Source organism: Miniopterus natalensis, chromosome 13 (genome assembly GCF_054644295.1).
Source record: "Miniopterus natalensis isolate mMinNat1 chromosome 13, mMinNat1.hap1, whole genome shotgun sequence".
In the NCBI taxonomy this organism is placed as follows: Eukaryota; Metazoa; Chordata; class Mammalia; order Chiroptera; family Miniopteridae; genus Miniopterus; species Miniopterus natalensis.
Window position 1 is genome coordinate 33,148,446 of NC_142093.1, and position 17,097 is coordinate 33,165,542.

A 17,097-nucleotide genomic window follows, 5' to 3' on the forward strand; every position below is an offset into this window, starting at 1 on the left:
CAGTGAACATGATGACTGAACAGGTTCCTTAATTTTGACACTTTAGAAGACTCAACTGAAACAGTATCTTTACAGTCACAGGATATTTAGAAGGAGGTGCTTCTATTGCTAGAAGTAAAAGATGAAAACATCAAGGATCCCTTTATTGATAGGTCGAAGGAAAAATATGGCAATTTTTTAATATTAACGTTTTCTAGGAAGTCTGTCTATTGCAATTCTTTTCAACCAAAACACCACACATTGAAAAAATGACTAACAACAAAGGTCAAGAATGCAAGTTAAGATACTTTATTACTCTTCCAATAATTACTTCAAAGTCTGTATTTTGTTCTAAAAACGCACTCTTTTCCCTTTAGACTAAACACTCAAAACCACAAGACTATCTAATATAGCCAGGCCTTCAAATAACTCTTTAATTGTTCCCAGAGCTGGCCAGATATTGAAATATCAACATAATTTGCTTTCACAGGTCTATAAACCAATCTAAAATTACAAAATCCAAAAAAGCTCTAGAAACATCAATTTTTCATAAGTTTAAGGCAAACTGGTTAGGCAGCAAAATCTGACCTGAACAGATATGTGCTTATTATGTAGGTTATATAATCTTTATTTATCCTAGTCAGTGTTAATACTCATGCATTTTTGTGGCATGCATATTAATATTATAAAATGCTGCTCCAGACCATGCTTAGGTTTGGTACATGCATATATTCCTGTCTAAAATTCCAACAACTCTGAATTCTGATACACATCTGACCCAAAGGATTTAAATAAAGGATTATGTGCCTATATTAAGAGTGAGCTATCAATTTCTCTTAATCTTTTTTTTTTGCCTACTGTATTGAAAATATTTATCCAAATAATGTCCTCTATTATTTTCTATCTGAAGAATTGGTCTTATTGAAAATAGTCTTCCTCATTTTACGGGTTTTTTTTTTAATGTTTTTACTGATTTTTTTTTTTTTAAGGGAGAGAAGGGAGAGGGATAGAGAGATGGAAACATTGGTGACAGAGAAACACTGATCTGCTGCCTCCTGCACGCCCCCTACCCCCACTGGGGATCAAGCCTGAAACCTGGGCATGTGCCCTGACCAGGAATCAAACCAGGAACCTCTTGGTTCATGGGTCAATGCTCAACCACTGAGCCACACAGGCAAGGCATCATTTTGTTTCAATATTAGCCAAATATTGTTGGAAACTCAATGTTTCTATTTATATATGAGACTTTCTTTTTAATCTAGGTTATAGGAAATTCTATGCTTCTTTGGGATCCTTGTGGCTCATTTCCATCAGATGAATTACCGTCATCCTCACATGAATTGTCACCAGAACTACTAAAGTTTAGAACTAAAAAATATATCTAGTGGAAAACATATTATTTTGAAACACATTTGAAAGACTAATGTCACATTTACAAGCCATTAATAGCAGTCTCAACTGATAAAAGTAGAATTTTTGTAAACTAAGATGTAAAGGGACAACAATAAACAGATGTTACCATTATAGAGAGCAAAAAACACCTAAAATGTATTTAGGAATGAACTGAACAAGAAATGTACAGAATCTATGTGAAGAAAATGCTACTGGGAAACTTGAAAACTTGGGAAAATAAAGGGTCACATGTTTGTAGATGATATATTTGGTTTCAAAGGGAAGACAAGTCATTCAGGTGAGCTTAAGCTGAGTTATCTGAAGGGAGGTATCTTCTTTATAGATCCCTAAGAGCAGAAAGGGTAGCAGGGCCTTAGTAAGGGCAAAGCAGAACCTGGAAAACCTCAGACGCCCAGGCAGCTACCCCACCACCCTCTTCTGGGGCCACAGAACTTCTTAGCTCTGCTTCTCTCTGTTAATCTGCCTCTCTCTGCAGGCCTGCTTTCTCCCTGGGTGAAATGTCTCTCCCTGCTTTACCTTTGTCTAATCACTTTGTAGGTCAAGAGACCATGTAAGACTATTTGCAAATTTCTAGGATAGTCCAGTTGGACCAGCCTGAATCAGTTTTCCACCTACTCCTAGCAATCAGCTATGGCAGGGGAGGGGAGAGTTAAGTAGGTATCTGCTCATTAACAAAGGACAAGGGTGCAGACTGAGAGTTGGGGGAGGCAAATTTAATCACATGTTCATTACAGATAAGCAGATGAGCAGATTCCATATTGTGGAAGGGCAATATAACATAGAGGTTAAGAGCAGAGGCTCTGGGGCTAAACTGCCTGAGTTTGACTTTTATTGATTTTTTTTTTAGAGAGGAAGGGAGAGAGAGAAGGAACAGGAGAGAGAGGCATACATTGTCCTGCAGGCCCCCTACTGGGGATCGAGCTTGAAACCTGAGCATGTGCCCTGACCTGAAATGGAACCTGTGACTTTTCGGTGCAGGTGGGTATGCTCAAACAGTGAGCCATACTTGCCAGGGCCTGAGTTTGACTTTTGACTTTTCCACTTATTAGTTGCTTGGCCTTCAACAAGTTATTCAATCTCTAATTCAGTTTCCTCATCTGTAAAATGAAGATGATAATAAAATAGTTGTGTGGATTAAATGAGTTAACACAAAAACTACATATTTATTATTTTTATAAAGCTACCCATTTTCTCTAAATTAATCTATAAAATTTATGCAATTCCAGCTAAAATCACAACTTTCAAAAAAAAATATATGTGTGGGTTTTTTTAAAAGAATTTTTAAAAATTGACTTTAGAGAGAGAGGAAGGGAGAGGGATAGAGAGATAAAAACATCAATGAGAGAGAAACATTGATCGCTGTCTCCTGCACACCCCTACTGGGGGCTGAGCCCACAACCCAGGCATGTGCCCTGACCAGGAATTCAACCAATGACCTCTTGGTTCATGGGTGGACACTCAACCACTCTTTTTTAATGTGACAAAATGTTAACAAAAAGTTACTATGGAAGAAATATCTATGAAGGTGGCAAGAACAGAACGGGAAGAACACACAGACTGATGTGATTTATTGGTAAGGTTCTAGATCTTAGGTTGGCAGTTTGTTTCATATTATGTTAAACAGGGATTTACCTTACCAGAAGTTTTAAAATAACTAAAAAGTGTTATTAAAACAATATTACTATCCAGTAACAAATAAATCAATGGGGCAGAAAATAAGGTACATATGGAAATTTAGTACTGTATAAAGTTACCATTTTGAATTTGTAGGGAAGACTGAGTATTCAATAAATGGTGTGGGGCAACCAGCAACTTGTTTAGGGAAAAAAAAAAAAAATTCAAGCTAGATTCTTCCTTTCCTCCTCATAAATAAATTTCAAATAGATTAAATGTGCAAATATTTTTAAAAGATGCCTATAAATGCTAGAAGAAAATACACACAGGTAAGCATGACATAAAACTAGAAACAAAGAAAAAGATTATAGATATGCCTACATAAAAATTAAAAAATTCACAATAACCCATAACCTTAAACTTCTACTGATTTGCACTTATTTACAGGTTCTGATTAATTCTATATAAATAGTTTTTATATAGTACAAAGCCATATAAGTAATTTTATGGTATACATTATATAACTTTTCCACATACTTTTTCTTGTACTTCTTATTGTCTATTTAGTCTACACATTATGTCAGGATAGTTCATTCTCCTCCGCTCTAATTCCCTCTCCCCTTTTTAAATAACTTTCATTGAAAGTTGACCATTTACTTTTTTTCCTCAAGTGAATTTTAGTATCCTTTTTTTTTAGATCTATAAAGTATCATTTTTTGCATTTTAATTGAAATTGAAAATATACAAATAACTTATAGATGAATTGTATTCTTTACTAATTTAGTCCATCTCACATCGTATGTTCTGCCTTTTTGCTTGACTTCCCTTTTTGCCCTCCAATAAAAGTTTTGCTGAGTGGAAGCCATAAAAAAGAAAAGCAAAGAAAAACTTCCTTCAGCAAATAAACACCATGGGCCATATTAAAAGATGAATTTAAAAATGGAAAAAACATGCCCAGCTGGGTGTGGCTCAGTGGTTGAGCACTGACCTAGGATCCAGGCGATCGGGGTTCGATTCCCGGTCAGGGCACATGCCCGGGTTGCGGGCTCGATCCCCAGTTGGGGGGTGCAGGAGGCAGCTGATCAATGACTCTCTCATCTTGATGTTTTTATCTCTCTCTTCCTCTCCTTTCCTCTCTCTGAAATCAATAAAGATATATTTTTTTTAAAAATGGAAAAAACATTTCTAACTGTATTTCAAAGCTTAATATTAGTAATATACAAAAAGCACCTGTAATTTCAGTTTTTAAATACACAGATATCATAAAGTGGCAATTCACAAAAACTGAGCCAATATGTGAAAGATGTAAATTAAAACAAGGGACAAGGCCTGGCCTGTTTGGTTCAGTGGTTAGAGCGTCGGCCCTCGGACTGAAGGGTTCTGGGTTCTATTCCAGCCAAAGGCACCTACCTGTTGCAGGCTCTTCCCTGCCCTGGTTGGAGGGGGGGCAACCAATTGATGTGTCTCTCAACCAATTGATCTGTCTCTCTCACATAGATCTCTTTTTCTCTCTCTCTCCCTCCTACTCTCTCTGACAGCAATGGGAAAAGTATCTTCGGGAGAGGATCAGAAAAACCCAAGAGGATAAAAACGATGAAAGAGTTTTTAAAGGTGATAAAGATCATAAAGATTGACAATACTCCAGATTAGCTGTTGTTTACATAATCTGTTGGTGGAAAAGTTGTACAGGGAAAAGTTGTACAGAAGTCCCCTCTTATCCATGGGGGATAGATTCAAGACTCACAGTACATGCTTGAAACTACAGATATTACTGAACACGATATATACTATGTTTTTCCTATATGTGCACACCTATGATAGAGTTTAGTTTATAAATTGGGCACAGTAAGAGATTAACAGCAGTAACTAATAGAACAATTATAACCATATACTATACTGCAAGAAAAGTTATGTGAATGTACTCTCTCTCTCCCTCAAAATATCTTATTGTACTAAGCATACAGCATGGAAACACTGGTCGAGGAGATGATTCACATCAGGGGCAAGACAGAGCCAGACACCAGAGACTTAATCACACTACTCAGAACAGCACCCGATTTAAAACTTATGAATTATTTCTGAAATTTTCCATTTAATATTTTTGGACCGCAGCTGACCCAAGTAACTGAAACTGTGGAAAGCAAAACTATGGGTAAGGGGGGACTACTGTAAATATATTTCAAGGGGGGAGTCTGGTAACATTATTGAGAATCTTACAAATATGTATTTCCCTTGACCCAGTAATCATATTTCTATGAATTTATTAGAAGTAATCACGTATATGTATACATTTCTGTATAAGAATAGTCATCTAGTATTGTTTGTACACATGAAAAACTGTAAGTGCCCTAAAGTCCAACCATTTGGGGGCTGGTTGAACATATTATATCTACTAAGTGTCATTACACCCTTTAAAAATGATTATGTACTCTATTTTAATTTTCCTGGAAAGAAATGAGACATTACTGGAGAACATAACATGCTCCCATTTTTTTATTTAAAAAAAACATCAAAAAAGTTCACGTGTACACACAGGAAGTCTCCAAGTTTACATAGCACTACTTTAAATTATTTCTGGATGGCGAGACTGGGGCTGAGTTTAACTTTCTTTTACATACATTTATGTACTTACTACTGTACAGTTCTGCTGGGAGCAGGCATTTTTAAAAAGCAGTCTTCTTACAATCAGAAAATACAAGGAAACTATGGGCATCCGGTGAGGATCCCGCCCACCCGCGGGGGCTGAGGGAAGGTGAAGGGGCTCAGCGCCCCAAACACGCCACGTGGGCCCTCGGGAATTCTGGGTAACGCACGAACGCCGCATTACCTCACGAAGAAACTTACCATTTATAAGAAAAATATATTTTGCCTTTAACGCATCAATTAATCTGAGCGCAGTCTAACGCCGTTTCTACCCTGATGAGGTAGAGCGGGAGGTCGGGAGAGTGAAGGTATTTGTCTTGAGAATGAAAAAGCCTTCCTCGCTCCTCCCCGCCCCCCGTGCCCGTCCCCCTGAAGGGTCTCCGCTCTCCCCTTGGAGGAGGCCGTTTCTAAGGGTGACCGTTTGCGGGAACGCGCGGAGGAGAACCTCGGCAAGCCGACTATTGTGTCCCAACGCCGCCCTGAAAGGAGGACGCAGGCGCGGCGCAGCCGGGGGCGTTCAGGCGAGGCACGCTCTGATTGGTCCACCGCTCCTCAGGCCCCGCGCGCCGCTGCCGGGCGGGGGCGGAGCCGCGCGCATGCGCAGAGGCGTATCTGTGCGGCGGCCCGTTCATCCCGGCGCCCTTGTAGGTGCTTGGTCACGGAACTGGGATGGGAGAGGGGCGTGGTTAACGCCTGTCCTGGAGAAGGGAGCGGCGTAAATGTCCTCGAACCCATAACTAGCAGGCTGCAGGAATGAAGCGAAGCTTTCCTCTAAGGTCTGGCCCACGGCGGGCGTGAGACTGAGGGAGAGGCGAGGCCCAGGCGGAAAGGTCATGTCTGGGGCTGGCCGCTGACCCGTAGCAAAGGGCTGGGGAGGCCTGTGCTGGGGGACAGCGGGAGAGGAGGGACCGGCTGCCCCCTATAACCTTTGCTAGAGACCTCAGGGGATACTGAAACCGCTAAAATAATCTTTGAGGAGCCAGAGAGGCCTCTCGTTACTCTGGAGGGTCAACTAACTAAGACCTGACTAAGCTTAAGCTTGTGTTTGGAGTGGAAGTTGATAACCAAATTTTGAATGACTATCATTCAAAATAAATGGTCGTTGAGTTTGAGGTATCAATAGGACATGTGGGTGGAAATGTTTACCTGAGGCCTTTTAAGGCACTCTGTGAATTACCTATAGAAAATGGATCCTTGATTTGTTACTTTAAGATATTAAAAACAATTAGTAAAGTGTTGTAAAATTAATTCTATTCTCTGGCTAGTTATCTAACTTTATGATGATTAATTTATAGCTTTGTTGTAATAGTCTAACATTTTGAGTCCCAGAGAGTGAAGAAGAATCAAAGTTTTGGAAGAGTAAAACTTCCACTGGAGGCCAGGAAACTGGGTGGGCTTCCAGATCGAAGATTTCCAGATCACATGGTAAATGATGTTCAAAGGAAAATTAGGAGTATGCTCATCTATGAAACTTCAGACTTAAGTCCCTGTTTGTCTTAAACACGAATTACATAATTAAGCGATGGAAACTTTAAGGTAGAATGTATTGATCCATTAACTACTAATTATAATTTAAAACATCTTAATTTGTAGGTATCAAGGAGCCGTTTACTATTTTATTCTTGGAATATTATTTTAAATGAAAAAATTTTATTTCAAAAAGAAAATGCAAAAAGGAGAGTTTGAATATAATTACACATTTTTAAGAAAGAGACACAAAGTTTAACATTGTAAGTAATTGGATGTTTATTTAGGCACATTAGAAAATATAGATAGCCTGTCCTGCGTGGCTCAGCAGTTGAGCATCGACCTAGGATCCAGGAGATTGGGGTTCGATTCCTGGTCAGGGCACATGCCCGGGTTGTGGGCTAGGCAGCCGATCAGTGACTCTCTCATCATTGATGTTTCTCTCTCTCTCTCTCTCCCCCTCCTTTCCTCTCTGAAATCAATAAAGATATGTTAAAAAAAAAAGAAAATACAGATAAAAAGGGCGAACTCTATTAATCGCACTATCCAGAGTTAACTGCTGTTAATATTTTAGTGTTATTTTTCTATTTTTTCCTATCATATATCTTAGAAATATAGAATCATTAAACAGTATATTCAATAGAGACCAACCTGTGACTTTATCTAGGGGTTAGACTATAAGAGACTTCACCTTTGTTAGATATTTCTGTATCATTAGGATTATCATCGTCAACTTCAGAAACGTCCAAACCTATAGCCAAACTGACGACAATTGCCAGGAAGCAAAATTACAACAGATTGAGAAAATGCTTCAGAGAATGGCAGTTTTGCAGCTTAATTTATACATTAGAATCAAAAGAGACATAAGGAGGGTTACATGAAATCCATTGGTGGTACAGATGATGTGGTTATCTATAAAGAAAACTCCAAGGAATCTAAAAATACAACAAACCTACAACTAATAAGTGAGTTTTGTTGCAGGATACAAGGATACAAGGTCAACACCCAAAAATTAATTGTATTTCTCTATAGTACTAATACATTGAAAAACAAAAGTTTAAAAATAATATTTATAATAGCTCCAAAAAATTAAATACTTAGGTGTACATTTATCAAAACATAGTATCTTTGCTCTAAAGTGGCAACTATTTTAATTTCTCTGAGATCCCCTATGTAAATAGTTTTAGGATTATTGAATATGTTTTTATTTATATTACATTTACATTTTTCATATACAGTACATTTTCTTTGTTTTGATAGTCATATTTATTATTTTAAGGGCTGCCCAATAGGCTATCATATTTATATATTAGTATAATATAGAGAGAACAAGTTTTTTAAACAAGCCTCCATTTAAATTCTAGTTCCCCAAAAACAAGCAGCGTGACTACAGGCAGTTAACCTTTCTCAGCCTTGGTCATCAATAAAATACCAAATAATCAGGTGCCCAACAAAGTAGCTGTTACTAATACCATAATTTTAACCTTTCTCCTCTTTTTGGACATTTAATATTGTTTCTTGTCAGAGTCTTTATGCTGGAGTCCAAGAATTGTTAGGATCCTGATTTTAGAATCTTGACCCCCAGGCTTTTAAATTCCTTTTTGTGATGTTTATCTACAGTGACTAAACCTTAGGGAATTGACTTACAAGTGCTGACTTAAAAATGCCAATTCATTAATAAACAGCAATACTTGTATTGGTTGCTCAGATGCATTGTTCTTAGTATTTTGCTAAAAGCACACGTACTGTTTCTTCCTTTCTTTCTGTCTATTTTGAACACTATTGTTCAGTTTGCATTGATCACGAGTAATATAATCTTGGCCATGAAGTATTCCAGAATCTTACTGGCAGAAGTCCATGTAGGAGTGTAGGAGGCATGATAGCTGGAGGAAAATTCACCCAATAGGCATAGCCTCCGAGAAAGGGCTATCAGTCCAAATAGAAAGCTCCAAGAGAATCATCCAATATGATTCCCATCTGAGGGACAGGGTAGTGTAACGGAAGGGATTTTGAGACAGTTTTTGGGTTCAGGATCAGGGCAAAAACAGTGACAAGGAGTTCCATTTTGGTGACATAGAAAGCAGCCAGCCACTGAAAGACAATGGGAAAAAGCAAATCTGCAGGGAAAGTATTGGCAAGACTTACAAGGCAAGTGTTCAAGGTCAGTCTCCAGTCCCAACTGGAAGCTGAATTTGAAAACCAAGAGTCAGGACTGAAGTTTAGTCAAACAGACTGGCCACACCTTGAGGGAAAGCTACAGACTCATTGTTTATAAATATACCCAGGGTTGATTGCCTGGATAGAAGGAAGGACTGTTCTCAATCCCTCTCTTGCAGAGACAGAAAGCAACTCACCTCAAGGATCAGCTCAGGGGCTTGGGAAGGTTTTAGTCATAAAATACGCCATGAACAAGGAAACATCTCCATAATATGAGTGTTATTTATAGTCAAATTGTAATGTAGAGCCCTGGCCCGTGTGGCTCAGTAGTTAGAGCATCAGCACACTTACCAAAGGGTCACGGATTCAATTCCCAATCAAGGGCATGTGCCTGGGTTGCAGGTTCAATCCCGGAGGAAGGCAACCAATCAATGTATCTCACATCAATGTTTCCCTCTCTCCTTTCTCTCTCTCTCCCTCTCCCTTCCACTCTAAAAATCAATGAAAAAAATATCCTCAGGCGAGGATTTTTAAAAAATTGTAGAATTATGTTTCTGAGATTTCTTGTTGAAAATCAGTACCATCTGATCAGTCAAGATTCAGGAAGCAGATGGTACCATCAAACTGGGTAATTAAGGATAGTTTAATAAAGAGATTATTTATAAAGACAAAGTTTAGAAAAAACAAGGGGGGATGTTGTAGTATCCCATGGCTAGTAACAGCAGGAAGCTATTTCCACCAGTAAGCTAGAAAGGGGAAGGAATGTTGGCTGAACCCTTGAGAGAGACCCATGTTATGAGGGCCACCTGACAGGATTGGTCATTTTAGCAGAGGGGAACAGCCAACCTATGGCTTCATGGCAGGGAGGGAGCCAGGGAAATAAACATCCCTTCCTCACTCTCTTACCAATTTCCTACCAATACCAGCCCCTCTCCACATTCTCTGAACACAGCTAGAAGTCAGAGTGCAAAGTGATGTGGTCCACATAGGTCAGCCTCTCTGGGCACAGAGTAAGCAAGAGAATGAATCTGAAGGGAAACATAGATTATCGATGGTGTATAGATTCTCATTACATCTAATCGAAGTGTCACTTTCTAGGCCTGAGTATTTTGGCTTTTTCATCATCCTTTTTTGCCTCTGTCATCACATCTTGGATATTAGGCTTACCTTTCTTTTGGGCATATGACCCTCTGTCCACTAAACTCACATCCCCTGTGGAAGAGTCAAAGTTTAATCACATCTGAGCCTCTGAGCTGTCACTTGCTTCAACCAAAGCCACAGCTGCCCCAGAAAAGGAAATTTGGTTCCTATAAGTGGGACAAAGTCTATAACTGGAGCTCCTCCTATTCACTTAAGCATGGCTGCCAGTAATTTGGTTGAAGGTATAGGCAGTCCTACAAGGGCCTGTAAGGAAACAAACATAGCTCCAGGAGGCGACCCTCCCCCAACTGGAGAAAGTGACTGAGCATGTAGCAAACCTATCTGAGGGGATGATTATCATTCAGCCTTATTCTTCCTAACTAGGTAGAGGCTTCATTCAAATTTCCACTGGAGCATAACTATCAGAGAATAATTAAAACTGGCCAAATGGAAGGGATACTCACTTCTCCACTGATAGCTTTCTGCTGCCCTTTTTTTTTTTTTTTAATTGATTTTAGAAAGATGGAGAGAGAGAAACACTGATTTGTCGTTCCACTTACTATGCATTCATTGGTTGTTTCTTGTATGTGCCCTGACCAGGGATTGAACCTGCAACCTTGGCATATTGGGACTACTCTCTAACCAACTGAGCTACCTGGCCAGGGCTCTGCTGCTTTTTTGACATTTACCTTCTTGCTTTTTCGGTTTTGCCCTTGGCAGAGTACGAGATGTGGTCCTTTTTTGCAAGATAAATTTTGGTTAGAGAGTTGGTCTACAAAGAATAAGCTGTGTTGCTAATACATTTAAATTGCCTTCTACCAATGCACTTTCATTAACATTAAAACCCAACAGGTGTTATGATTGTGGAACAAGTAATATGTGATTTAACTTCTTTATAGCCTATGTGCACATTTTCAACAAACAGGAGGTAGAGCTCTTATGATTATTTTTCTTTTTTCTGTGTTCTGTTGGTTCTATTTATTGAAATGTAAATGTAAAAGTCAACAGTTGATGTGGAATTTTAAGAAAATCCTGAGCTGTATCTGATACCCCTCGAATATGTTTAGTTGTAGGAATAGATTTCTAAGAATTTTGAGGTATAAAGATAGATTCATATTCCAAAGAAAGATTAGAAAAAAGATAATCTCCAAGAATACAGTATTTCTAGTGATTTTAAGTTCCTGGGTAGGTTTTCACAGTGCTTAGGAAAAGAATACATTTCTCAAATAATAAGGACAGTACTATTTATTGAGTAAAAATATTTTCATCTTTTAGTTTCTATACATGTATTTTAAACAAACTGTCCCTATTTGATTAGTCATATTTGGAATCAAAAGTGTTCAACAGCTCATTGCTAGACAACAAATTTAGAACCAGCAGGCTTGAAAAATAGTATATTTGAGGGACGCGGTGGGTTTAAAATATTTCCACAATTTTTTGAAGTTCTTTAGGAGGTGCAGACTAATTCTCCTCCTTTGAGTGTAGGCTGGATTTAGTGACTCACTTCTAGCAAATAGAATAAGGCAGAAGCGATGGCACACCACTTCTCCTAGCTAATAAAAGGCACTGGGACTTCCTTCTTCCTTGCCTTCTTGATTCACTTGCTCTGGGGGAACCCAGCTGCCATGTTGTTGCTAGACAATAAATTTAGACTAGAATGATACAATCGAAGGAATTATTTTATCTATAGACCAAAAAACAGCAACACTACCCTTTTCGTGTTGAGCATTTCATTTCTTTCCCTTTTCTGCACTAGCAAACAAGGAAATGGGTATTTGATTTGCCAATAGTAATGTACAATTCAAGAAATTTTAAAAATTTTTTATTTTCTCCCCATATTAATAAAAATCTTTAAAGCTGATAGCAGTTATTATCATTTTTCAAAAAGCATTAAATATTATGTCTTTACTTAGTTAATTTTTAAAAAAATATGTATCTTTATTGATTTCAGAGAGAGGAAGGGAGAGGGGGAGAGAGAGAAACCTCAATGATGAGAGAGTTGTCATTGATCGGCTGCCTCCTGCACGCCTCCCACTGGGGATGGAGCCCACAACCCCGGGCATGTGCCCTGACAGTGAATCGAACCTCAATCTCCTGGACCCTAGGTTGATGCTCAACTGCTGAGCCAAGCCCAGCCGGGCTACTTAGTTGATTTTAAATCATAGTTTCCCTGCGCACTCAAATATTTAGCACAAATAGCTCCATGGAGATGACAAAATGCAGTTCAAACACAAGTCAATTCCTTTCTTCTCCGGTGTGTGTGATCTGTTTCCATGGAAATTTCATGTTGACCGGAGACTGTAAAAATACTATATGCAAACATATCTCAGAAGCAAACCTTTTGGAGAATAATCACAATTTAATTTGAGTCACCTCATTAAAATTGTTCAAATAATAGGAAAAAAGACTGTATTCTTTTTTAGCAGAGACTATATTAGTCTAATAGAGTTAGAGATTATAGGGACTTTAATTTGCCTTTTGATGAAAGTAAAATTAAATCTTAATGATTTAGGTAAATTTATTCATTCAAAAAAAGATTAAGAACTTAGTATGTATGAGCAAGGTATTGTTGGAGTGCTGAAAGGAATACAAAGGTATACACCAACACAATAATGGTGTAAAACGGGATGATTACAGTGAAGTTCACAATGTGCTCTGGGAGTGCAGAGGAGAGGGGATGTTTCTGGTTGGGAAGATCAGGAAGTTTTCTTGGATGAAATGGCAATTGTACTGGGTCTTAAACCATGAGAAAGTGAGGAGGGGTCTTCCTGGTGAGGGAAATCATCTGAGCAAAGGCCCAGAGGTGGGAAGCAGAGGATGTGCTTGGGGAATAATGAGAAGTCTACCTGGATGAGATGTAAGGGAAAATGAGGGAGAGAAAAATGAGACGGTCGGCTGTGGCTAGGTTTTGTAGGGCTTTGAATCTCATGCTAATCTGAATGTTATGCTCCACAGCAGTAGTGTTCAGTTAGGTGATAATCATCTGGACTGTTGACAATTGAATATTGGGTAATGAGAAAGTAAGAGAAGAGAATAATTGAAAGGAGTAAGGAAGCAGAAAAGTAGCTTGAAGGACTAGCAGGCTTGAAAAATGGTATATTTGAGAGATGTGGTGGGTTTAAAACATGTCCACAAAATTTTGAAGTTCTTTTCTTTAAGAGGTGCAGATTAATTCAGCTGCCACATTGTGAGGAAACTCAAACTTGGAAGTGGATTCTGCAGCCCCAAGTTAAGCTCTGAATGACATCTTGATTGCAGCCTCATGGGAGACCCAGAGCCAGAACGACCATCAACTAAGCTGAACTTATATTCTACAGACACTGTGAGATACGTTTTTGTTGTTTTAATCTGCTATATTTTGCGGTACTTTGTTATTCAATAATAACTGATGCAGGAGGTGTGGGAATAGGGTCGTTGCAAACATGTTTGGGGTTGAGAAGAAGGAGCCAATGGAGACTGAGAGAGTGTAGATCCACAAGAGAGGGGAAATCATGGTTAGGTCAAATTGTGAAGGAAGTTTGTAGGGGAGAGGATCATCAGAAAGGGGTAGAGAAGTTCTTTTTGGAAAGGGAAGAGTGAGGATCAGAAAATAATTTCAGGTTGGAAGGATAAAAGGTGAAATCAGGCCTGATGCCCTTGATTCCTACAGCAAAGGAGGTCATGTCACAGGCTGATATCAGGAGTTCCAGGAGAGTAAAATTGGAAGATGTGAGATATCACATAGAGAATCAGGTAAAGCAAAGAACATAATTCCTCTCCAGCTATGCTTAGCACCCTGGGGAACAAACTGAGAAAGCAGACAGCAGAGTTTACTCAGGATTGAGGATTGATGAGGCAGATATGAAAGGCCGAGTGGGCAAAGGATTCTGAGATGCTGGTGTAATTACAGTGGCTGGGCATGAAGTCTAGACTGGGTACAAAGGCACATGAAACTATAAAAGAGTTAATGAACTGAGAATATGAAAGTGTGGGCCTTCTATGGCAACTATAATCTGTACCACACATTTCACATTTTATTCCAAACTACCTTTTTGGGGAGTATGCCTAGTTGCACTGGTCAGTTCATAAACTCAGGGTAGTGACCATGGTTTATATACGTTGTACTCCCTTAGGAACTAGCACATTGTTTCATAGGGATTCATTTATTTGTTGAATCAATGGGTAAAATCACTTTAGCATTGTGTGTTTTCTACAGAGTTTTTTTCTTCCTTCACAATAAGCATCTGATTGAGGCTAAAGAGCTGCTCCTTTAGATAGTGTGTTCCATCCTTGTCTCTAAAGAGCCAGGATTTCTGGATGCTTTTAAGAAGCATTATATAATTATGAAAAGAAGGACAATACCTGGTGGGCTAAAAATAATAAGCCTAATTATGCCTATGTGAAACAACCTTGAAATAAACCTTGGATGATTTCTCTTCAATCTGACAAAAATCAGAAAAAAAATAAAAAGGTTGAGAGTAAAAAAAAAGACTAGCATTCTCCTGGAAAATCAGGGGGAGCAGAGGCTCTCACCAAGCTTAGATCTGGAGTGAGAGCTCTGAGAGGAGTGTCTGGTTTTCCAAGATTACCAGTACAAATGGCTCCTTAGCCTAAGTGGACATTTACCTATTCTTTTCTTGGTATACTCTCCTTTCATTGTTTTCCTGGAAACAACAGGCTTACTCAAGTCTGGTAAAACTATTAAGAAAAAGTTGGCCTGGTCTGGCATGGCTCAGCAGTTAAGCATCGACCTAGGATCCAGGAGATCACTGGTTCGATTCCTGGTCAGGGCACATGCCTGGGTTGTGGGCTTGATCCTCAGTTGGGGGCGTGCAGGAGGCAGCCGATCAATGACTTTCTCATCATTGATGTCTCTACCTCTCTCTCTCCCTCTCCCTTCCTCTCTCTGAAATCAATAAAGGTATATTTTTTAAAAAATTGAAAATAGGCTTCTAAACCACTGAAGAGAGTCACTGATTGCAATGATATATAGGTGGTTCTTCAAATATTCACCATCTGCCATTCTATGTACTTTACAGTCAAACCCCCACCCACCTTTCCTTCAGTTCAGGTTTTTACATATCAGTTAATAAATGAATATTATGAAATATTATATGGTGATACAGCCAAGAGTTTCAGTTCAGTTTTTACACTTTGTTGATGAGTTTGTTTCTAACATTCTGCCCTTCTCATTAAAATGAAGGGAAACAAAAGTGAAAGTGCTGATCCCAGTAATAACAAGTTTAGGTCTCATACACTTAGTGCAATGAAGACAAATATGAAAGTCATTCAACCATCTAAAAGGACTTAGCCATAACCAGATGCTCATTGTAAAGGGAAAGAAGCCAATGAAAGAACACATGTGAAGTATTAGTACTAAATTACTGAAAATTGTGTCTGAAATTGAGGTGTAATTAGGGATTTTTATAATTCTTAAGTCTTATATCATGTTAGTTCTACTTTCAGTCAGTAATATATTTGAAAACATATTATGTTAGAAAGAGAGAAACTGCCTATATTGTATTGTGCTCCACAAGGCCACATGGGGTGCCACAGAGGCTATGGTCAGGGCCAGTGGTCAGAGGTGCAGGCCTCCCACCCCTGTATCAGCTTTCACCAAAATGAAGTTCCTTTCCTGCTTTACATTCTGGATTCTGAAAAGGATTTCTTTCAAGAAAGGGTTCCCATGTAACAAAAGTCTGAAAATCACTGCCTTACCCTGATACAGTGTTTATACAGGAATATATAATGGCTTAGCCTTTTGAAGGGACTGCTTGGCAATATCTGTTAAAATCTAAATATTTGCACTGTTTGCCTCAGCAGTTTTACCTCTAGCAACTGATCTTATACAAATAATCATTCAAGGGCACAAAGATATACGTACAGGATATTTATATAATAGCAGAAGACTGCAAACACCTATAAACATGGAATTGGTCAGCAGGGGGCGTTTAGCAAACTGATTTTTTTTTTTTTTAATACTCACCTGAGGATATTTTTTCTATTGCTTTTCAGAGGGAGTGGAAGGGAGAGAGAGAGAAATATCGATGTGAGAGAGACACATCAACTGGTTGCGTCCCACACGAGCCCCAACCAGGGCTGGGGATCAAGCCTGCAACCGAGGTACGTGCCCTTGGCTGGAATCGAACCCGGACCCTTCAGTCCACAGGCTGACACTCTAACCACTGAGCCAAACCAGCTAGGGCACAAACTGAATGTCTCTATAACCATGTGAGGCAGAAAATATCAGGGTAAATTTTACAAATCAATTAAACCAATAGTACCATAGATAAGAACAGATAAATGAAAATTACATATTTCTTAAGTCTCATACCAAATGAGACATTCCACTAGAATACATCATGGTTTTACTTCCCATCTTCTAATTAGGAAGGTTGCTGTCTTACACTATATATTGTTGATTCCCTGAGAGATTACAATGGTGAGGCCATGGAAAGCACAAGGAATGCTCATCATCTGGAAAGCAACTTAAGACATATGTTGTCATGCAAGAGAGCTCAGGAAAATTTACAATGTCACAGACGAAGGAACAGGCTTTGCTAGGAACTTATAAGCCAAGATTCTGCGAGAAGGCACAGGGGATACAGTGGGGCCAGGGTGCTCTGTTGGACATGTCATACGTGAGCATTCCAGCGAAGGGACATCCTCTCCCCTTTTGCTTTCTCTTCTTCAAGACCAAAGTGG

At 38.9% G+C, this 17,097-nt stretch overlaps 1 long non-coding RNA gene across 1 annotated transcript in view; it reads left to right on the forward strand.

Moving 5' to 3' along the window:
• The window catches only part of LOC148091643 (uncharacterized), a 51,333-nt gene that overhangs the window by 25,071 nt on the left and 9,165 nt on the right, over positions 1 to 17,097 (forward strand). The window contains exon 3 of the long non-coding RNA XR_015715524.1: positions 13,573 to 13,735. This is a non-coding gene — a long non-coding RNA (uncharacterized LOC148091643). The remainder of the gene's footprint in view (positions 1 to 13,572; positions 13,736 to 17,097) is intronic.